The sequence below is a fragment of the Limanda limanda genome, chromosome 10 (genome assembly GCF_963576545.1).
Source record: "Limanda limanda chromosome 10, fLimLim1.1, whole genome shotgun sequence".
Taxonomy (NCBI): domain Eukaryota; kingdom Metazoa; phylum Chordata; class Actinopteri; order Pleuronectiformes; family Pleuronectidae; genus Limanda; species Limanda limanda.
Window position 1 is genome coordinate 3,338,417 of NC_083645.1, and position 25,021 is coordinate 3,363,437.

At 42.3% G+C, this 25,021-nt stretch overlaps 1 long non-coding RNA gene across 1 annotated transcript; it reads right to left on the minus strand.

Annotated features, from left to right (window-relative positions):
- Nucleotides 1–6,498: 6,498 nt before the first annotated feature.
- On the minus strand, nucleotides 6,499–7,114 carry LOC133011677 (uncharacterized). The gene is made up of 3 exons (XR_009680761.1): nucleotides 7,060–7,114; nucleotides 6,848–6,941; nucleotides 6,499–6,756 (listed from the first exon to the last, which is right to left on the minus strand). It is a non-coding gene; the product is annotated as an uncharacterized LOC133011677 (long non-coding RNA).
- Between the last annotated feature and the right edge of the window lie 17,907 nt (nucleotides 7,115–25,021).

Sequence of the window (25,021 nt, forward strand, 5' to 3'; positions counted from 1 at the left end):
GTCAGACACCTTAAAACTATAGGAATGAGGAAATGGATCTATGTATGTTTTTGTTTATTATTTGTGTGATTGTTTATTATTTGTGTGATTATGTAAATATGGGGTTTTTGTAAAGGAAATGTGTTAAATATGGGGAAGTGACGTCCCGCCGGGAGGTGTGTGTTTTTTTTGGAGCTGCGGGCGGGCGGTGCGGCCAGTGGTTCGAGGAACTGGATATATCATTTACAACCGAAAGGATTTTTTCTCTGGAACGGGATTATTACCTGCTAGATTTTTGTAATGGCTTATATCGTGGACTGAACATTTTCTGGGCACTGGAAGGGGGTGAGAAAGCGTGGACTTTGATTTGTTTGCGGCACTCACCTCGCCACACCTGCAGAGATTTTTGTTTTGGACGTTTGTTTGGGGATTATGTTTGGACCTGGGGTGGGAAAATATTGTTGTTTGAGTGTGTGTAAATAGCTTGTCTATGTTCACGGGTCCGCCAATGTTTGCGGGCACGAGCGCGGGGGGTTATTGGTGTTTTGTGTAAATACAGTATATAATAAGCAACCGGTTTGAGTGTTTTCCGTTTATATATATATTTAGTTAATTTTTGGTAAGACCGATAACTAGGTTATCGGTCCAATTAGGGATTTTTCGTTTATGTTAACTTGTTCAGGCAGCGTGCAACAAACACAGTGGGTCGGCTCCGCCCGTGTCCTTTAAATTTAATGCGTAGTAACTTTGCCCTGGGGTTGAAACAGGGCGATTTGTTACAGAGTGGTGGCCAGTATGTGGACCAGTGGATGATAAAATTAAAATCGATATCGCTGTGTACGGAGCATGTGCGTTTGTCCCGAGGAGTTTTTTTCTCCCGTCGGGCTTTTGTTTGTTTCAAGTTAAAATAACACGGGCCGAAAATTGTGTTTGATACAGCGAATTCTTCAGTATCACGGCACTTTACGTGTTATCTATATTTCATTAAGAATTAAGTTGCATAACTGTGTTGTTTTTTCTAATAACTATTAGATATTCAGTGACTGTTAAGTTTAATTAATTGATTTGTGGCATAACTGTGTTGTTTTTTCCAATAACTGTATTAGATATTCAGGGACAGTTAAGTTTAATTGATTTGTGAAGATTAGGATCAGAGCAGGGTAGCTGTGCAAACCTGGCCTACCTATATATATATCTCTATACATACATGTATATTGCAACTACAGTACAGTGAATACATCCTTTTATTAACGAATACTGCAACATTAAGCACACATTTCCCTGAGGGCTTAGCTTCACTTGTCAGTTAAAATGGCGGCTTCAAGGCAGCAGGGGTCACCCAGGTGTGATGATGCACCTGAAGAGAGCTCACTGCCCCTCATCGATTTGGCTCGAAATATCCCTTCTCCTACTGAAGATGACAATTATCGGCATGTTACCTGCAGACACAACCGCAGTGGCCTCAGTGAGGTAACCAGCATGCTGGAATCGATGTATCTTGACCCCCAGGATGAGGATCAACGTCAGTCAGAGGACAGTGATGATAATGGAGCCATTGGAGTGGAGGAACATCTGCAGGACTTACAGTTAAAAATTGAGTCTTTGGAGAACCGGTTTAAGGAGGGGCTCCGAGCAGCAATTGATGCAATGGCTAAGGAGGCGAAGGAGTATATTGACACAAGGCTGCAGAGATTTGATCAAGCTCTGGTATCCTGCCTGCAGCGGAGGGATAAACGGTGGGATGAAGAACTTAAGAAGACCATCAACAAAAGCCGGTCTTCATGGAAGCCTGTTAGTTTCTCCACTCCGGCTGTGGTCTTGTCTGCCGGCCGCCAAACTTCTGTGAGAGATGGTTCACTCCCGGCCTCGGCCGCAGCTTCAGCTAAACCACCTATTAGAATGGAGTTTCCCCAGTTTGGTGACTCGAGGAGTTCAGCTGATGTCACTGATTTCATCGAACAGTGTGAGAACTTTCTTTCTTTAAGACCACTGAGTGACTTTGAGTTCCTGGGCACCCTTAACGCCGTTCTAAAAGGACCAGCACGGAGCTGGTGGTTAGCCGCTCGCAGCAAAATAGCTAATTGGGAGATGTTCAAAAATGCATTCCTGGAAGCTTTCTTGCCCACTGATTACCAGTCGGAGATTGAGGAGCAGCTCCGTTCTAGTGTGCAATCACCCGATCAGTGCCTGAGGGACTTTGCCTATGATCACCGGGCACTCTGCCTGAAGTGGAGTTCCGATATGGCAGAGGAAGAGGTGGTGCGGCGAATCCTCAGATCGTGTAATCCACGGCTGGCCAGTGGCCTACGTGGCATTGTGTCCACAGTCGACCAGCTGGTTAAGGTGGGGTCTTTGATCGAGAAAGACTGGAGCAACTCCAAAGACTATTGGAACCGCGTTCAGCAGTCCCACTCTTCAGACCGTACTAGCAAAAAATCCAGCAGGAAACCTGAACATGGGCAGGGCCGTGGACATGGTGCGGATGTGGCATCGGTTCTGGGCAGTCCAACCCTCCTGGTGGTACCAGTAAGGATCAGAGGATCACACGGAGATGCCGTCCTTGACTCAGGCTGCACATACACATTGATGAACAGAACCTTATGGAACAACCTAAGGAGGGCTGGAGAGACTCTGAACGTGAGTGAAGTCCCGAGGTTCGTTATGGCCAATGGACATGAGAGTAAGGCTCTAGGGAAAACTAACCTGCTCCTCACCCTCAATGACACTCATGTCTCCATCAGCGTTCATATATTGAGTGATGATCAGCTGTATATGCCTCTACTACTCGGGTTAGACTTTATGTGTGCAAGCCAGATAGTCTTAATGCCCCACCTTAGGAAGTATGTCGTGCCAGGGGGGACAGAGCACAAGTTTTTAACGAAAACCCGGGATGCATTGCAGTGGGGGTTTCAAGGCTCAATAATCAATTTTTACGTAGCAGTATTTGAAGAGGCTAGCATCAAGCAGCCAAGCCTGCCTCTAGTAGAGGCTCAACCGGTGGTGGTTAGGCCACTCCTGCAGAAATGGCCTACAGTTTGGACAGAGTCCACAGGTGCAACTGAAATCGTAAAGCACAAAATCATGACCACAGATGAGCTGCCAGTGAGAAAGAGAGCCTATAGAGCATCGGTACATAAGCAAGCAGTCATCGAGGAGCAGATTAAGAAGATGCTCAGTGATGGTGTGATAGAGCCTTCCTCTTCTGCCTGGGCTTCCCCAGTGGTCTTAGTCCCAAGGAAGGATGGGACACCCCGTTTCTGTGTGGACTATAGAGGCCTCAACGCCAAAACGCATCACGATGCATATCCAATGCCGTTGGTGCATGAAATTCTGGAGTCCATGCAGGGGGCCCGATATTTTAGCTCACTGGATCTCCAGAGTGGTTACTGGCAGGTGGCCATGGACGAAGAAAGCAAAAGGAAGACCGCAGTGACCACCCATCTAGGCCTCTTCCAGTTTAGAGTTATGCCATTTGGACTGCGGAACGCAGGTGCCACTTTTCAGCGGTTGATGGAATCTGTCCTTGGGGAGTTAAAGGGGAAAATCTGTTTCGTGTATATAGATGACATCATCATTTTTTCCAAGACTCAGGAGCAGCATTTACAAGATCTGGATGCTGTCTTCCAAAAGCTGCATGAGGCCAGCCTAACCCTCAATGTGAAGAAATGCCATCTTCTTCGGACTCAGTTAACGTTTTTGGGGCATATAGTATCAGGGGAGGGTGTAGCCGTGGACCCAGCAAAGATTGTGGCCATATCAGCCTATCCAGCACCAACAGACTTGAAGAGTCTCCAAAGATTCCTTGGATTAGTGGGCTGGTACCACAAGTTTCTACCTAGACTAGCGGACATTGTGGCTCCACTGAATAACCTCAAGAGGAAAGGGGTATTGTGGGAGTGGACTGAGCAATGTCAAGACGCCTTCGAACATCTCAAGATGATGTTGCAGTCACCACCAGTGTTGGCTCAGCCGCAGCCGCTCCTTGGCTTCCAGGTGCACTGTGACGCCAGCGACGTGGGACTAGGGGCCGTCCTGATGCAGACTATTGACGGGGAGGAGAAGGCCATAGCCTTTGCCTCAAGAACACTGCAGGGTGCAGAACTGAGATACTCCACCTCGGAGAAGGAGTGCCTAGCGGTCGTCTGGGCAGTGGAGAAGTGGCGACACTACCTAGAGGGGGAGATGTTCCAAGTATTCACGGACCACAGTGCTCTAACCTGGGCCTTTAACTGCCCTAAGACGTCGTCTCGCCTGACCAGGTGGACTCTGCGGCTCCAGCCTTACTCCTTCAGAGTCAACTATAAGAAGGGCTGCTGTAATATTGTCCCTGATGCACTATCCCGGGCACCGCCATTATCAGAAGGGAACGTTTGTGTTGCGGTTCCAAAATCAAACTGGTCTGCCTTACCCAGCTCCCTTCAAGATATTGAAAGCGCCCAGCAGTCTGACACACTTTGTAAAGAGCTTGGCCTTTCCATCGAGCAGCCCACACCTGGTCGCATTCACTATGAATAACAACAAGGAGTGTTGTACCGGGGTGTGCCTTCAAAGTACGGGGGATTTAATTACCAGATGGTTACCCCAGAGGTATTGGTGCCAGAGTTTCTGGTTTATTTTCACAACAGCCCTTTTGGAGGACATCTAGGGAGGATGAAAACCCTCCTGAAAATATTGGAGGTGGCGTGGTGGCCAACGGTCCGAAAAGATGTGTGGAGCCATGTCCGAGCCTGTTCTGTGTGCCAGCAATATAAGCCATCCAACGAGAAACCAGCTGGGCAACTCCAATCCACAGAGGTCAAGGTTCCAGGAGAAATAATTGGAGTAGACTTCATGGGACCCCTACCACTAAGCAAAGGCCGGAATTCAGTGCTGATGGTAGTCGTGGATTACTACACCAAATGGGTGGAGCTTTTCGCCCTGAAGGATTCTAAGACGCCAAAAGTCTGTCAGGTCCTGAAAAATGACATTTTCACTCGCTGGGGGGTTCCCAAGTACTTGTGGTCAGACCGAGGCCCCCAATTCACAAGCCAGCTGATGGCTAGCCTTTGTCAGTCGTGGGGCGTAACCCATAAGCTCACTACGGCCTACCACCCACAGACCAATCTGACAGAGAGGGTCAACAGGACCTTGAAGACCATGATCGCCTCTTTTGTGGGGAATTACCATTATGATTGGGACCGGTGGCTGCCAGAATTTAGGTTCGCGATCAACACTGCAGTGCACAAGACCACTGGGGTGACCCCTGCAATGTTAGCTCTTGGTCGCACCCTCAAAGGCCCACTGGAGCGTCTCATACACCAGTCCCCTGCACCTAGCTCATCAGCATATCATATCCTACACTCACACACACAATTGCTGGAGGAGGTTGAAAGGCATGTTGGGGTGGCCAAAGCTAGACAAGCCAGATATTATAATGCACGACGCAAAGATGTACACTTTGGGGTTGGGGATCTGGTCTGGGTTAGGGCACATCCTTTGTCTAAAGCCTCAGCTAAATTCTCTGCCAAATTTGCACCCAGATGGTCAGGGCCTGTAAGGGTAGAGAAAAGGTTAGGTCCTATTAATTACCGAGTTCGTTGGGTGTCTGACAAAATGAAGGTGGACAATATAAATGTGGTCGACCTGAAACCCTACTATGGTCCCGATAAGCCGCTGGCTGGGGGGGGGGAATGTAAAGGTCACCGCAGTGCACTTTATGGATCAAAAAAAAAGTTACATATGTCATTGGTCAGACACCTTAAAACTATAGGAATGAGGAAATGGATCTATGTATGTTTTTGTTTATTATTTGTGTGATTGTTTATTATTTGTGTGATTATGTAAATATGGGGTTTTTGTAAAGGAAATGTGTTAAATATGGGGAAGTGACGTCCTGCCGGGAGGTGTGTGTTTTTTTTGGAGCTGCGGGCGGGCGGTGCGGCCAGTGGTTCGAGGAACTGGATATATCATTTACAACCGAAAGGATTTTTTCTCTGGAACGGGATTATTACCTGGGAGATTTTTGTAATGGCTTATATCGTGGACTGAACATTTTCTGGGCACTGGAAGGGGGTGAGAAAGCGTGGACTTTGATTTGTTTGCGGCACTCACCTCGCCACACCTGCAGACATTTTTGTTTTGGACGTTTGTTTGGGGATTATGTTTGGACCTGGGGTGGGAAAATATTGTTGTTTGAGTGTGTATAAATAGCTTGTTTATGTTCACGGGTCCGCCAATGTTTGCGGGCACGAGCGCGGGGGGTTATTGGTGTTTTGTGTAAATACAGTATATAATAAGCAACCGGTTTGAGTGTTTTCCGTTTATATATATATTTAGTTAATTTTTGGTAAGACCGATAACTAGGTTATCGGTCCAATTAGGGATTTTTTGTTTATGTTAACTTGTTCAGGCAGCGTGCAACAAACACAGTGGGTCGGCTCCGCCCGTGTCCTTTAAATTTAATGCGTAGTAACTTTGCCCTGGGGTTGAAACAGGGCGATTTGTTACAATTGTACAGGGAACAAATGTGAACAAGGTATATGTGGAGTCAAAGCTTTATTTACATACAGCAAAAATATTGTACAAAAACTCAGATGAGGCTTGAAATGTTTCTCTGCAGCCTCTGGGTCATGACTTCTTTGTGGGACTCTGTCTGAATCTTCTCCAGTGTGTAGACGTCTGTGGTGTGTAGCTGTGAGATCAGTGTAGCTTCCAGTCTTATATGAAGTGTGGGACACAGGTCGGTGCACTCCTGGCTGTGGAAGGATGGATCCATGTCATCTGTCCCGCTTCAATCAGCTGTAAACACATTCAGTAAAATTAGCACAGTTCAATTACAACATACACCTTTACATGTAACTGGAAAATTATTTAATGAATATAACCTTACCCTCTTTCTTCTCCGACAACTCCTCAATGCTGATGTAAGGTCTGGTCGGATCATACTGGCTCATAGTGTGTCTTTGTACGTCATGGACAGGCAGCTGGAAAACAACACATGTAACATGACTTATTATTAATAAACGGAAATAGCCGCGCTGCATCACCGTTGGAAGATCCACAGCAAAAAAACACCAAAACAATTCATAAACAGTTACTTACATTCAATGGCTTAATTTTCTGCACTTTAAATCCGGACTTTCAGCGTCTCAGCCTTGTGTGTGTGTGTGGGGGGGGGGGGGGGGCTGAGGCTGTGAAAACATACAGAAAAAAGTCAGGTTGATGAAAAAACTTAACGAGAACAAACTGTTACATCTAAGTAATTCATACATATTTACACATGCACTAGATCTGCTCCAGCACTCGATGCTGTATTCGTATTTTAGCAACTTTCTCGCTATCCCAAAGAGTGGCGGACCTGCTTTCAGATGTAGGGTTAGCTTAGTGGTTAGCATGGCGTCTCTAGCTCACCGTAACTCAGGGACTGTGCGCCCGTCTTCTCCGCCTCGACTCGTCCACACCGGGCCCGCGGCTCTGCCTCCACACGCACTCATCTTCTCCTCCAGGGAACAGCGTCGTGTCGACTTCAGCAAGTTATTTACCCCGAAGACAGAGTCACTCGTACGGGACAAGCTAAACACGACCCGCTTCCTGTCTGCGGGACACTCGACGCTGCTGCACGGCGTTTACGAGGCTCTGATTGGACGAGTCCATCAGCTGATGACGCGAGCGGGTGACGTGAGCAGCGGTTACTTCATATGGGATGAGTATTTGACTGAGGCCAGGTTTATTTTTTGTGGTGTTTAGTACATTTACACACATGATTCACGCTGTTCTGTGTTCGTAACCTTATAGTTGAATGCACTTATCGTAAGTCGCTTTGGATAAAAGTGTTGACTGTTTTAATGGAATACTGAGAAAGTTTAATAACAACAATTAGACAATTGAAGTTCAAATTATGAAGGAATTTAAGCTCTATATTGTGTCTCCTTTATATTTAAAATAATAATCAAACTGAGTGGAGATGTATGTTGTATCCAAACAGCCGGCTGCTGTGTTTTGTCACTGTGCAGTCCATGGGGGATTAAATATTACACTGAAAAAATAAATCATTAAATCAATGAATGTTTCATAGCAATTTTGAAAGTAGTGGTGAAAAGGTACCATTTATAATTCATGGAACAGCTTAGTTTGCCATTGACATGTGAATTTGATGCCAGTATTTTGGGAGGACAGATATTTTTATGGAAAGCCAGTAGAAGTTTGGAGCTTACAGGACACAGATGATCATACCCAGCATCATTTATTTGCTGGTAGAGGTGTGGTTTACACTTCCTCTGTGCATTTAACCAGCACAATTGAAAAAGTGACTGTAATCATGCCACTCTGTACAGTTGTTGAGATTTAGGATTGTTTTGGATGACAATAAAAATTTGTATAAAGTGCATTGTTTCATTTCTTTTGACTGCATTGACCTTTGTTCGTGGTATACAATATAATTCATTATAGCACACTTACTTACTTAAGAACAATTTAAAATTTCAGGTTTAATATTTATTTTAAGCCTGGTTTACTCAGCCAGATAGTTTGTTGGTGCCTCTTACACATTGGTGTTATCTGCTCTCAGGGAAACTGATTTGCATTTGTGAAGCTCATAGCATTGTCATTTGCATGTGAAAGCTTCCTCTAGGAGTTGGAGCAGGGGGGGTCAAATCTCAACAGCTCACAGGCTTGACAACTGCAGGAACCCTGAGCGTTTCCTTTGCTGCCTGCAGATACGTGTGAAAGTCGTTAACCGAAGGATGTGCCAACACTTCTCTGCGACACAGATTGACACAAACGCTTCTTTTCATGCAGTGGCTATTCCTAAATGATCACCTAAAAGGCATTGCATGGAAGGGGTTGTTGAGGCATGTGTTATAAATTCACCCAGGTGTTTAGTTGAAGACATTGTAGTACTGTGAGGCTTGGTAGTGGCCAATGGAGATTCAAGCTAATTGCCTGCAAGACCCTCTTGCAGCCCCTCCTGCCATACTATTCCTCCTAAAGTGGATTAGGGAGTTATAGATATTTTACACGAAAATGCTTTATTCAGTGGTTTTTACAAATGTTAATTATCAGGTCCCTTTGTTTTTGAGTCTCCTGTAGTTAATTTGTCTCCTGGTAAAACCTCCACAATGCTAAACATTGAAAGAATCCCAACATAAAAATGTAATGGCAACAAGTTGCTGTCTTCTGTTTTCACTGCTGGTTCCATGTTTTCCATGACAACACACAGTAGAATCACCAGATGTTATGATGTGGTGACATTTTAGGATGGATAGATAGAGAGATAGATACTTTATTGATCCCGAGGGGATTACAACGAGTAGTTAATTCTTGACTCTTTTACATACATTTTAGTTCTTCTTAGGCTTGTGCATACAACAATTTGTTTATGTATTCATTTTCATTCACTGAATGATGAACTTTATATGAAGTTCACTCCAGTTGCTTCTATATGCAGAACGTGAAGCATTCCTGGATATTTTTGTTGTTCTGACGTGTTAATGAGCTCAGACTTCAAGCTCTTATAGACTACAACTTCAAACCGTAATCCATCTGGACTAATCACTTAATTTATGCACTTTTTATGTGCTGGGGATGCTCTTCTGCATTAACACACTCAAAGCTGCATCCCATCAACACTATTTAAATATTTCTCGTAAACATCTAGAATTCTAAATTAATTACTGACTTGAACATTGCTGGCATCACTGTTGACTTTATAATGTCAGTCATTTAAACACAGCAGAATGTTAACCATTGCCTTTGAGTTTTGCGCTTTGTACTGTCAGTGTTTGCGTAGAAATTAATTAATTAATTGAGAAATTTCATATTTTTTTATTTTTTGCTGGAAAGTTTGACATCATTGCCTATGTAATTCTTTAATGTTCATCATCTCAAAGTGCTGTCTTCACCACTTTTTGACCAAGGCCAAATCCCATTTCACCCCTTATCCCTACCCATTAGTCCCAATTCTTGTTGGGATGGAGGGGTAGGTGCAAGAACATTGATCTTTCAGACCCATACATCAAACCGAGGGTTATACAGAATTCCCAGAATGCCTTGCCAATCACCGGCAAGATGGCTGCAAAAGCTAAATGAGAGACCCACAAATGCAAGTATTTTCTAAATTTAAAAATTTCGATAATTGTAATGTAGTTAAATATTGTTTCCATGTATCATTTATTTCACAACAACCTTAAAAAATAGCTTGCATGATAACGCTAGCATTCTAGCGTTACATCGTTATTGCATGATTAACCCGTATTTTGACACAATTCCATGTTGCATCCCCCCATCTTTGAAGATACATGATCCAATTAATTTATCTAGCATGTAGCAGAGATGTTACTGAACTTAACTGCTCCTCTAATAGCAATGTATCCTGGAAGGGTCGCCTACAGGCCACTGCTAGCAGCCTGAAGCTGTGTGCGTTTGATTAATACGTTAAATAATGCTGAGCATCGAAGCTTTTCAATTTCCATTGGATGAATTTGAAATGTCATGTGCTTTACCGTTATTGCCGTAGTATGGAGGAAGCAGGATAACATGTTGTGGCAATAGACGTTGCCACCGGGGTCTCCTCACAGCAGCCGAAGACTAACCACTCTCTCCTCAACATACAAACTTGTTTTACTTTCAAACTGAACAAACATAAAACTCAAAGAACTTTAACGTGCTAGCACTGTTTGCTGGCATCTCGGCTTCACAGCTCAGATCCGCCTATGTTCACATCTATTTGAGCGTCTCTCTTCCATGTGTCCCATCGTGCCTCTCTCTGGCAGCTCTGCTGCTGCCTTTTGAACCAGAGGATCAATCAGCCAACAGCCCCAGCCGCGCTGATTAATCCTCCGTGCCCACACATGTCCTGAGCATTTACTTGGTAATTTTAATCACCTGCAGAAGCACAGAAGTTATTTTGATTTTATAGGTTTTTCACTTTAATAACTGTAAGCAATATGATTGGTTTATCTCGGCAGTGTTATTACAATGGCATCCCTTGCTCCATCATTCCAGGGAATCCACAGAAAAACCAGAATGCTCATTCTTTCAGAGCAGAAAATGGCCAGCGTTATTTAAAATCAAAAAGTGAATTGCCCCATCCCCCAACTCAAACGCATATGGCACAAACACCTTAATAGCACCACAAAACAGTGCTTGTTCACAGTATTCCATCCTATCAGACCTGAACACAGATCACACAATTGACACCTTTATCGCTTTATCAGATATAATCAGAAATACTTTATTGGTCCCAGGGGGAAATTGTGTATTAACGTTACCTGCTTATTTAGCATGTTGTGCAGCTCGGGTAAATACAGCTAATCATCTTTGCAGTAAATCCTTCTCATGATTAACTGATCCACCCGCCGTCCCAGGCATTGAAGACTTTTTTTGTTTTTTTTAACATTTGTTTGATGATCTGGAGACAATTGCCAATGAATGCCAAGAGCCCATGCAAACAGATGAGGACAGGATGTCTGAAATGTCCAACGGCTTCTTGAAGTGCTGTAACCAATTTGTAGGGGAAGATCTCAACCACTACCCCTTGTTACTCTGTTTCAAGGGGCAAGATAAACCTCGAAAACTTAGAGAAAGAGGGGGAAATGGGATTGGGGTCAAACAGAATAGATGGTTTTTATACTTCTAATATAAATGAGAAATGTAATTTGAAAAAATAGTTAGTATTACTTCTCCGAACCAAATTGCAGAACCCCATATGATTCACACACTGACTCATTTAGTCTCCCTCATCGCTGTCTTTGCTAGGCATGCAGTAAGCAGGTTGGTAGGAGTTAATTGTAAAGGGGAAGGGCCTGACCCAGATAGTGAAAAATGCAGCTCATTGATCAATACTGGGCTATGTTGGAGAGGGCCACATAACTGCACAGGAATGAACTTTACAAAGACAAAGCTGGAGGGGAGATGGAGCTATTTTAGTAGCATATTAAAGTCCGATGCCTGAACTGAACTTTTTTACTGAGATACTTCACAAAGAGACATATAAATATTCAAATATTTAAAGCAAATAAGAAAAAAATAGCAAAAAGAATTATAAAACAAAAACAGTGGTGGGGCGTTTGATCCCCACTGGCACAACAAGCACGCCTTTCTAGGACAGAATCAGTGATCTATTATGTCTATGACATTATAATGTGTGTATTGACCTCATGCTCTGAAATGTTTGATGTGATTTAGGCTCTTATCAAGTGAAAGTCTTGATCTGGCGAAGATGAGCTCCAAAATATGTCCGTAACACCACAAATTTGAGGAAATTCCCTCAAGGCATTCTTGAGATCTCCTGTTTATGGTAATGTGACGACCGGACGCATAATGTACAGACTGACAACCCGAAAACATAATTCCTCGGTAGTCACTACATTGGCAGGCTGCATCATGTATGCACTTCAGTGTGTGTCCAGCAAGTGGTGCAGAGAGCAACCCAAAACCTTATGAGGATTCCCACTTGGTTCGGGCCCATAGGGAATAAATAGGGTGTGTAGTTGACTGATAAAGCTACAAAAAATTCTGTATACAGGCTCCATGAATACCAACCACAGTGTAAGTGTGAAACACTCAGAGAGAGCATGTCTTGAGGGGATTTTCATTCATTACTTAACTCCTCCTACCATGTTAGCTCTGTTATCATTGCACAGGGCCCTGCAATAACCTCTATCAATTCCATCCATCAATCAAAAAGTTAATTCCTTTGCAAACTCCAGACAGACAGACCGCTGCCAAACTGGGATTGAAAACAAGGAATTTAGAGAGTGAGGCGACACTGCTGCCCTTTATCAATTCCATGTTCACTCCAGGATTCAATCATCAGCAATAACTTCTCCTTTAAAAAAACTTTTTAAACATTATTTAATTCAAAGCCATGAGTGAGTTTGATCAGCATCTCTCCACCGGCACAGTTTCCCTCCATGAAGTTCCATTACATATTATGGATTATCGCCTCTTGTCTTTCACTCAAAATAGTCTTTAGGATAGAGCTTGGTGATAAAATGAGAGCGAGAGATAATTATCGCATTTTAACCTTTCCTTGAAAAAAATTGAAGACATGGTCGATACAACGTTGATAGAACTCATTTCATCCATATTTTGACAGACAACACAAACAATCAATCAATCAATCATCAATCAAGTTTTATTTGTATAGCCCACATTCACAAATAACAATTCGTCTCATGGGGCTTTAACATTGTGTGACATCCTCTGTCCTTAACCCTCAACAAGAGTAAGGAAAAACTACTAAAAACCCTTTTCACAGGTAAAAATATGTAGAAACCTCAGAGAGAGCCACATGTGAGGGATCCCTCTCCCAGGACGGACAGAAGTGCAATAGATGTCAGGTGTAAGAAAACATCATCAGGATTTTTAGCAGCATCCATTAGGCTAAACATTTTTCAATACTATGTGTCAGGCAGTCCCGCTGCAATCACAGTCTCTGGCCAGCAGCCAGCAAGACCACGATCCAGCATCAGGATGGGATCCACTATAATCCACAGTCATTGTCCACCGCCGCCAGTTAGAATCCATTATCAGCTGCCGCCTCGGTCGTGGTCCCTCATCATCCGATGCCAACGCGACAAAGGATCCTCCATTACAACGACGATCAGCTGGCACGATACAGAATCCACCGAACTGGATCCACCATTGTGACCTCCGACACGCGATCCACAATCATAATCCATGGTGCGGCCACAGCTGTGGCCCTGCATCCGCGGGCGCTAAGGCACAGAAACTCCGGGAAAAGGGGTCAAGTTAGTAACATGTACTGATCAGATAAGAATTATCTTGATGTGATAAATATGGAGAAAAGGAAGGAGAAGCAGGAAAGAGAAGCTCCGTGTGTCTTGTGTCATAAATTCCCTGTGCGTCTTAGCATCATCAGGGGTTTTTGCCATTTAATCAAATTTGGAACATCGCACAAATTAGCTCTAACTATAAGCTTTATAAAAAAGGAAGGTTTTGAGTCTACTTTTAAACGAACAGAGCGTGTCTGCCTCCCTAACTGAAAGTGAGAGATTATTCCACAGCAGTGGGGCTTGATGGCTAAAAGCTCTGGCTCCTACTCTACTTTTAGAGACTTTAGGGACAACGACTAGGGACAAACAACCAATGATAATGAGAATAGAACCTTGTCAAACCAGTCATATGGCTGGAATTGAGTTAAACCCACATCATGTTAGGTTGACACACACAGCACAGAGTGTAGGAGCAGCAGCACACTTGCTAATGCTTGGGCTTTTGCATAGAGGTGAACAACTCTGCATCAAGGCAAAGACTGAACATATTCGATTCATGTTTTCTGCTACGTTCATTATTTTTGCAGGTTTCCAATTATTAATTACAACACAGCTGCTTCAGGATCAAGACAGAGTCATTAAAGGTCCAGTCGTCCTGTGTCAGTCTCCTCACTCCTCCTCTGACCTGCTCTCACTTTACAATGTAACAATAAACACCATCACTGATCACAAGTTATTCGGACACGTACAGTGCTGATGTTTACTTTGTGTTTGTATGATTTGCATTTGTCTTTGATTTGTGTTAATGAGACACATGTTTAAACCTGCAACACAACACGAGAAGTAACATGACACGTATAGTCAGGACATCATGGTTAAAGTGACCGGAACCGAGTCATGATCTGACATCATCAACTAATAACTATTTTAGAATATAGGACTAGATGGTGAATATCCCATGTGATTATCACACACACTCACACACACACTCCTGCAGACTAAAGCTCAGTTCTACGTATGATAAGTTTTTTTTCCATATCGCCCAGCCCTACCAGTGTTAATTTTGGCAGCTATTTTTGATTTAGTCTTAGTTTTAGTCTTTTGACGAAAATGCATATTAGTTTTAGTCACATTTAGTCATTTTTAGCCTTCTTAGTTTTAGTCGACGAAAACGAATTACATTTTAGTCTAGTTTTAGTCGACGAAAACGAATTACATTTTAGTCTAGTTTTAGTCGACGAAAACAAATTACATTTTAGTCTAGTTTTAGTCACATTTAATAGCCACATTAAACTCCTTATCTTCCCTTCTCAGGCCCAGGGACCCCCTGTGTTGTGTCTACAACTGCGTACTAGTCTAGCTTTCAGTACTTAGGTTGTCCATTAGATATCCCTCCTATAGGTCTATAGCAGGGGTCGGCAACCTTTACTATCAAAAGAGCCATTTTGCCCCCTCTTCCCCCAAATAAAATTTGTCTGAAGCCGCAAAACATATTTGATAACAAAGCTGATAAAATGATATAGAAAGTTATACTATACTAATCTGTAGATTATTGCATTTATGAAATTATAGAACAACAATAAAGAAAACTGTTGACATTTTATTTATTTTTACCTGTTACAACAAAGGGAAACACCAAATGCTTATGAAGAGGAGAAGAAAATATACAAGCAAGTGTAGGCCTACTTTGAAATAAATTAAACGCAGAACTATGTAGGGTTATTTGAGTCATCCCCATATTTGTGGGAAATGTATGAAATAAGAAGTACCCTATTTTGAAATAAATAAAAACATATAGCTGCAGCCTATATATTTTAGTTGGCGAAATGTGAAAACAAAAAGTTAAAGCAGATCAGACCGGAGGAGGAAGCTGAAGCTCGGTAGAAACCAGCTGCAGCCTCTGCTCTGATCCAGAAGCTGTGTTGCTGATCTCAGCACAGCTGAGACCAGAGAAACTCTGTGTTTTCACTGTTTCCAGTGATAAGAAGCAGCCGGTGAGTCAGTGACCGGCCTGCTTCAAGTGAACGAGCTCTGATCTCACTGTGTCTCTCTGAGCGAGTGCGCTGCGGCAGTGGGCGGAGCCTCGGGACCGGAGCGCTCTCTGGGAGCACACACACACACAGACACACACACTCGCCGCTCCGGGTACTTCATGACGGCCTGATACGATTATGTTTTTAAAAATTGTTGTGACTTAGTCAACCGCCAACATTTTTGTTTCGTCTCGTCTCGTTAACGAAAATTAAAATAGATTTCGTCATAGTTTTTATTTTCAAAGATCCATTTTCGTTACGTCTTCGTCTCGTCTTAGTCATGGGAAAAGGGGCGTTAACGAATATTTTTCGTTAGCGTTATCGTCAACGAAATTAACACTGAGCCCTACTTTAGGACTAAAACGTTCAAGATCAATTAACTAATTTTGGCTGTCAGGTGAAAGGTAATTTGCTTCGACTCTTTTTACCTTGTGCAGGATGTTTTCACACTTTGCCAATACCTCTGATATGCCTGGAAATTGCCCATTATCTGACTCACTGAGTGCTGGAGGCAAAATACAGTGCAACATGCAACAGTCTCTGTCGTAATGCTTTGTTTGTATGTTGTCTTCTGGCTGTAGATTCTGGATTATTGCTGCAGGTTCTTCCATTTCCAATAACAGTGTTTAAGTTGACTGTCTCTCATGCTCTGGAAATTTTCTGAAAGCTTTTGCCATTTGATGTTGGCAATTTTTCTTCCCTTCTATGATATTCAGTGAACGGCAATTTTCTTTTTCTAGTTCAAAAGAACATCAAACATGGTAGGAAAAATTTATATTTTTTAGCCCTGCTATATATTACCCAGTCTCTCTCATCTTTTTCACAGCCATTGGAGTATTTAATGGACGGAGGATTAATTCGGAATGAGAGAAACCCTCTCAAGTTATTTCTATTGTGATCTCTTTCACAGGTGTCAGGTTCACCGTCTACACACTATTTCTGTCAGAGGATTTTTGTGTTCGGCTTTTATACATTGGATGTTAACGTTAAAGCAGTGGTGCTGTTAGTTCCACTGTTTGTCAGATATTGCCAGTGTAAATTCACCCCTACATTTTGGCTGAAATAATAACAAGAATAAAAGCAGGAGCTGCACTCCAGTCACTCTCTCCGCCACTTGCTGTTGCTGCTTCTGTGTATGCATGTGTAAATCGTAAACGGGTTGTAGTGGTAGGTCTATTGTTTGATCCTTTTTTCTTCTATTTCTTTTGCCAGGAAGCCCTGTAGGGTAGAACTGTTATTTTGTTGTTAGTGGTTTAGTATTGTAACCTTTTGTTTTGGCATTAGTTTAATTTTTTCGTTTCTAGTTGTGGTAGATTTTCTTTTTGGACTCTTTCTTTAAAGTAGCTACATAATGTCAACTTTAATATCTTGATTCAAATACACCGCCATGATGGCCCCTTTGCACCTCTGCTATAATTTTCTTATTTCGCTCTCTATCTTTAAACAACTGACATTTGATGACTGGCATTTCTGAAAGTTTACTGGAGGGGGGTGCGCAAAGGGATAGTGCAAAACGATTCTGCATTATAGGGAGGGGAAGGTAACAAGTTGTTTTCATTGTCAAGCAAAATTAAGGAAATTGGGAAATAAAATATTCACAAAAATGATTTTTTCTATTTACATTTGTTACACTGGATTACTTTAAGAGGGTCATTCTTCGACCCATAGCCAAGGACAATAGTGTTGAGATGTCATTATAGAAATTGTTTCATTAGTTCATTGAGACAATTCTACTGTCTGTTAACCTAACCCAACATCTAAACATCTGTAGTGACATCACAGAAATGTGTGTGGCCTGTTGAGAAAATGTAACATTTGTAGCACCATCTTTTTGCTTTGAGAGCATATTCCACCTTTACTCATTCTAAATGTTTTTTCTGCATTCATCTTATCTAAACTAAAGCAGAAGCAAACAAAGCTGCTAAGCTGCCTAAAGGTCTGTTGCCATTGAAGAGAAATCACACTGGTTGTGTAGGATCTGTTGCAGCACATGAGGATCTATAAGATGCTGTGTAATGTTGCTGCCACCAGGGATATTTATGTCCTTAATCTTTCCAGGAAATTGTGTCAGGTTCGCTTTCATACTATCAACAGTTTGAGTGACACAAACTGGATGTTTACTCCATCTGTTTGTTCAATTATAATATTTTAACTTCTCTGCCAACCACAACTTATTTGTCATGCACATACCGTTCAGGTGTAACAAGTGACTGATGGTGGGAAGCTAAAGTGATAAATATAAATAGAGAGTAGAATAACTACAACTTTTTTTCTGAAGTTAGCAAAATTATCTTATTCGTCCTTAGCCTAAGCATAAGATAGCTGTTGTGGTTTACATACATGGTTGTAAATCAGTAGATTAGTAGGGAAAAATAATAATATCATAATTTAAACAGTAAGTCTTTCAACAACAATAAATTGTACACAATGATTGACCCAATATCTCCACTTTCTTGTGCTAAACTGAACCTAAAATATTTTGGACATTGTGGCTGCCATTTTGCATTAAATTACATCTTTTGAGCCATAATCTGTGTGGTAATGACCCTGATGTGGAGCCATGGTATTGATGTCTTGCCCGTACACATGCTGGACTGATTGAGTCAGTCTCAGCTGTCAATCATTATGTTTCACCCTGTTTTTATAGTGTAAAAAAAATAACAAATATACTGGGAAAATTAATAGAAGATTCATTAGTGTGATAACAACAACATCTCTGAGAATTATTTATTTAACATGTAGCCTACTTGAACATTTTAATTTTGCTCATGTCCTATCTGCTTGCATGGAAGAGGCGGGTTTACTACATATACTGCAGTCAGCCACTAGGGGGCAATCAAAATGTTTTGGCTTCACTTTTGGTGAGATGTCCTCTTTTATATACAGTCTATGGTTTTAACATTGTAAAAAAACTCATGCTTTATCATTATCAAGCAGGTATTTATCCTTAAATCTTGTGATTGGGCCAGTGTACCTCGCCTCTCGCCCAATATCAGCTGGGATTGGCTCCAGCTCCCCATGTGACCCCTTAAAAGGTAGGCAGTCTAGATAATGGATGGATGGTAGAATCTTTGTTCTTATTTGTAGTCAAAATAAGATTTGAGACATTTTAGTTTATTTAACATGTTAACATACTGTTTTTCCTCAAAAAGAAAAGGCTGTTGTCATTATTTGAAAAACAGTCTCTGCAGGAATACCTTGGCTAAACAAAGGATATGAAATCAGCCACAATGGAACTGCATGGGAGCGGGGGATACTCTTGAGGAAAAAATTAAAATAATAAAATGGAGGAGAAAGTGTTGCAGAGAAGGGAGCAAACAGGCAATTGTGAGCCAGCATCTGTGGACAAAAGGCTCCCCCTCAGCGACATGAATGGGTGGGTTTAAACATGGCATTTTCTGAACCCACTCCCTCCCTCAGAATGAAAAGACATTAGAAAATAAACCATGGTGAAATGTCATGGTTAACATGATGCATCATGACAGCAGCAATTTCAGTAGGTGACCTTCCAGTTCTAAAACTACAGCAGCCAAGATTTAACATGTAGCTTAACGATGGCATGGAAATGGGCATATAAATTAAGATCACCTTTATTTTTCCCAAAATAGGGAAATATGTAACATTACAGCAGCAAGAGTGAAAAAATAATCAGTGAGTGATAATGAGTAACATACTAAAAATATCTCCATATAAATATTGAAATGTATAGCCTGCAGAAATCTACCCCCAGTTTTGCTCTTACCCACGTGGATGTGAAGGGCAGTCCCTTTGACGCCAGTCCACAGAGTCCTGCGTCATTCCTCTGTATGAGGCCGACAATAGAAGAGTCATCAGAGGACTACTGCAGGTGACCATAGGGACAGAAGTCTGCAGTGTGAAGAGGAACAGAGTCAGAACCCTTCCCTGCTGGGCCCCCCGTACTACAGACAGCCATTACGACACACAGTCCCAACATATTGGGGTCTGTTGGTCAGGTAGTCCAATATCCAGGATGTTAAGTAGAGGTCCACTCCAGCGATCTCCAGTTTGTCCCTCAGAAGTGCCAGTTGAACGGTGTTGAAAACACTGGAAAATCAAAGTAGAGGATCCTCGCAGAGCTCCCAGGCTTTTCCAGTTGAGACAGAGCTCTGTCCTGTAGATAGATGTTGGCGTCACATTACATTCTGGAAAGGCTGTCTCAGGGCTGAAACATAGAGGTAACATAGATAAGCAAAATAAAACCAAACATCTCTATCCACTTATGGGAGAATCTCAATGGAAGACATGTGACTGCCAGAGACGGTAGAATGTGGAAATACTATTTTTGACCACTTCTGCAAATTAATGTTATGGGAAACTAATTGTTTTTATATGGCACTTTTCTATTCTTGATGAGCACTCTAAGCGCTTTACAGTACAGTGTTGCAATCCACCGATTCACATACGCATTTATAAAGTGCATATATGTGCAGGAGTTTCTCTGTCATACATCATTGATACACTGATGGCTCAGCCGTCAGAGGCAATTCAGGGTAGTGTAGGACACTTGGGCATGTGGCTGCAGCAACATTAATTAATTAATTTTTAATGTATTAATTAGCCCAGTGACTGTTTACAAGACCAGTTCCAGCACCAAGCTAACGCCGGGTTCACACCGGACGCGTAAGCGTCGCGTAAGCGCAGCGTCAAGCCTTAAATAACAGCTGGCTTCCATCCACTCCCATGTTAATCCCTTGTGCCGGCCCCACTGGACGCTGAAGTGCAGCGCTGCACCAAAGCAGCCTCGCGTCGTGCAGCGATCGTTTCGGCGTCAAGTCTATTTTTTGCGCTTGACGCGAGCGTATCGCTCCAGGAAACACAGTGAAAAATGATTTTAAACGATATTGGTGACATAATTTATATGATATAAATGATAAAATATGCATCCCATAGTTTGTGTTCCCCTTCTGTTGTCCTGGAGTTTTAATTTTACCAATTTTACCAATCACATAATTAAATGTCCCCCTCTGCCCCCACTACAGTCACACAAGCAGTCATAAAGATAGAAAGAGAGAGGGGTGTGTGTGTGTGTGTGTGTGTCTACGTACTCTCCCCATAGGCTTGAGTGGAGAATACGTAATTTACCCTCGACACCCGACATTGAACGGAGCAAACAGCGGAGAAGTTCTTGAAGATGGATGACATTAAATGAATAATTGAAGTGGAGAAGTAGTACAGTGAGCTGTATGATCCTCGGCCGGACAAATGCTGGGACACCGTTGCAGTTAATGACAAATATCAGCTGTATGTGTGATCACGGAGAGGAATCGCAGGATGACCGCCGCGGAGTTCAGCGTGTCCGGTGTGCAGCCTGGCCCCGGCGTGCTAGGGATCTACGCGACGCTTACGCGTCCGGTGTGAACCCGGCGTAACTGGTAACATGATAGCACCAGGCTACTACAAACCACTCAATACCAGATAGGTCTGTGCCCTGTGTTAAATCACAATTTTCAAACCAGAGAAATGCATTTGAAGGCTAGTTAGCTGTCCATGCTGTCTATTTGATACCAGTCATAGTATTGAAATGGAACATGCTTGCACTTGCATGAGCAGCACGTCTCCAGCTGATGCTCCATTTTGTCAAAAAGTTGAGCCAAGAAGCAACTCTTTTGCCAAGACGACCTTGAAGTTCTTTGCCGGAGCCCTCAGGCTTGGCAGCCCCACTGTGTCAATGGACTGGTGTCATTCAAATCAATGACCCAGCTTTTCTTTTTTCACACTGAGCTTAAGCAGGTCTGAACACAGCCTCCGCAAGTTGACAAGACCGTTTTTTTATGTGCATGTGCTCTGCATTTGATTAGATTAGATTAGTTTGTGTGTGCACATGTATGTGCAAAAATAAACTGAATTGAGTGTTTATGTAAAGAAAGAACTGTCCATGTATGTATGCTGACAGTTTTTAAATACCAGAGGGTGTTCATGTGTTTTCGTGTGTATCTGTGTATGTGAGTGTAGCTATGATTAAATCATGACTAGTGTGAAGGCTCCTTTATAAATGTCAGAATATATAAGAGTCAGTTTTTCCACTCGGGGGTTTTGTCTGTCTGATGGCACATTCATCTTCCACAACAATGCTGTGAAGGTTGTGGGTGTGTGTGTTTTTGTGAGTGAAGGATGGAGAGAGTGGACAAAAGAATGATTGCTGAATGGTAATTTGAATTGCTGTTTTTTACAAAACAAAAAATGTGTCTCCAGAATGTTTAAAGGACGTCCTGATCAGGTCTGAACAATATAAACATACTAAAATGACTCTCTTGTCATTGCAGGGAAGACAAGAGCAGTTCATATAATGCTGATGACAAAAGCCATGATGCCACACTCGATTACATTTCACCTGGAAGCAACAGGTTCAGCAGAACAGAACAAGTACCCTGGAGTTATGAGACCATAGTCCGGTCACTGTCTCTTCAAGATTAATTACATCCTTTTTATTAAAGAAGCTTGTGTTCTCAGAGGCTCCTCTCTGTTTCGTCTTCTCTGCTACACTGTCAGTCGGAATCTGCCTCAAGAAATCTGATGTCTGCTGGGGCCTGTCGCCGCACTGAAGTTTGGGTGACGGATTTCTAGGTACAATTGCTTGTATTTGCCTTCTGTTGCCATTTCCTTAAAAGAGGAGACAAACGTCAGTCAAACTGAATTAAGTGAATTATATTCGAGAACACAAAAAGGTCTACCTTTTCAAGCAAAGACTTAGAATAAATGCTATTGATGGTCATCTACAAGGACCTGCCTTTCTCTGCTCCTGATTTGTGCCTTTGTGACCTGGATTGGTTGGTAAGTTAATCAGAGGCACGGCAGGGCAGGTCATGTCTGTGTTTTCCTTCCTGTGAAAAATATTACTTGGCCTTTACCTGACCTTCCCCTTAAGTGGAATCACTGTAAAACTCAACTAAATATAGCGAACATATAACAGTGGTGCTGTTAGTCAGTAGCTCAGGAACTGATACGCCCCAAATGTCCCCCAGCCCGTTAGAGAAGATGCTGACAGAGGTGCTGCAACCTTTTAATGGCCTTACAAATATTTGTAGCATTTATAATGGTAGCACACCTACACTATCTGTGCAAATCAACTGGCCATTTACAAAAGAAATTACTAGTCCTAAGACTACTTGCAAGACAAGATAATAATTGTCCAATTTCCATGTGTGTATGGACTAAGGAATATTTCATTCAAAATATGCTCCTGTGGTGTCATCCAAGTGTCTACAAGCCCCGACATTTATATTTGACTCAAAACAATGTAATTTAAACCATGTTTTACACCTATTTATTTCTATTATTTTATTTCTATTTTGTAGTCTATTTTTTCTGTTTTGTCTGACTCGTATAAATGGAAAATATTAGCCTTCACAGCTTTGCTTGGATCAAAGAGGGATTAATGAGATGCTAACCCCTACAGAGGGCTTTTTAATGCAGTTTAGATTCAGACATTCTCGTCCATATCTGACAATCTGAAACAGCTAATGCTTTTTTATCAGCATGAGTAGGTAGAACTTGAAATAAGGCAACTAGCAGGAGGTTGAAAGTTGTCCAGAGTTTGAGTTCTCGTCCTGCTTTCATTTTCTTTTCTTAATCTTTTTGTGAATAGCCCACAAAGGATTATTTGTAACCTGCTGTGATTCTCTCTGCATATTTATTCAAGTCTTCTCACTGCATGAAAAGACGCGTTTGTGTCATTAAGTGCCGTGGAAATTGTTGGCAAATTTTTCAGTTAACGGGTTTTCACACGTATCTGCAGGCAACAAAAGAAACTCAGGAATTACAAGTTTCCTGCAGGTTTCAAGTCTGATAATGCTGGGAGTTGACCCCCCTGCTCCTACGCCTAGCTGGAGGCTTTCACATGCAAATGACAATGCTCTGAGCTTCACAACTGCAAATCAGGACAGTTTCCCTCAGAGCAGATAACACCTTTAGAGGCACCAACTAAACTATCTGGCTGAGTACACCAGGCTTAAAATATATATAAAACCTGAAATTTTAAATTGTTCTTAAATAAGTAAGTGTGCTATAATGAATTACATTGTATACCACGAACAAAGGTCAATGCTGTCAAATGAAACAATGCACTTTATTTCAAATTTTTTTTGTCATCCAAAACAATCCTGAATCTCAACCACTGTACAGAGTGGCATGATTACAGTCACTTTTTCAATTTTGCTGGTTAAATGCACAGAGGATTTGTTAACCACACATCTACCAGCAATCCGCTCAACAGGAAGAAATGATGCTGGGTATTATGTGTCTGCCCTGTAATCTCCAAACTTCTCCCGGCTTTCCATAAAAATATCTGTCCTCCCAAAATACTGGCATCATATTCATTTGCCATTGACATTTATGTCAATGGCACACTGTTTTCCATGAATTATAAATTCTACCTTTTCACCACTACTTTCAAAATTGCTTCGAACACAGCAGCCGGCTGTTTGGCTACAACATACATCTCCACTCAGTTCGATTATTATTTTAAATATAAAGAAGACACAATATAGAGCTGAAATTCCTTCATAATTGGAACTTAAATTGTCTAATTGTTGTTATTAAACTTTCTCAGTATTCCATTAAAACCGTCAACACTTTTATCCAAAGCGACTTACAATAAGTGCATTCAACTATAAGGTTACGAACACAGAACAGCGTGAATCATGTGTGTACATTTACTAAGCACCAGAAAAAATAAACTGGGCCTCAGTCACATACTCATCCCATATGAAGTAACCGCTGCTTTAAGATAGGGAAACTGTGAAAACCTCACGTCACCCGCTCGCGTCATCAGCTGATGGACTTGTCCAATCACAGCCTCGTAAACGCCGTGCAGCAGCGTCGAGTGTCCCGCAGACATGTAACTCCGGCTCGTGATTAGCTTGTTCCGTACGAGTGACTCTGTTTTCGGGGTAAATAACTTGCTGAAGTCGACGCGACGCTGTTCCCTGGAGGAGAAGATGAGTGCGTGGGAAGCAGAGCCGCGGGCCCGGTGTGGACATGTCGAGGCGGAGAAGACGGATGCACAGTCCCTGAGTTACGGTGAGAGCTAAACGGAGCCGCCATGCTAACTACGAAGCTAACTGGTACATCTGAAAAGCATGTCCGCCACTTTGGGATAGCGAGAAAGTTGCTAAAATACGAATACAGCATCGAGTGCTGGAGCAGATCTAGTGCATGTGTAAATATGTATGAATTACTTAGATGTAACAGTTTGTTCTCGTTCTTTTCTGTATGTTTTCACAGCCTCAGCCCCCCCCCCCCCCCCCCCCCCCCACACACACACACACACACACA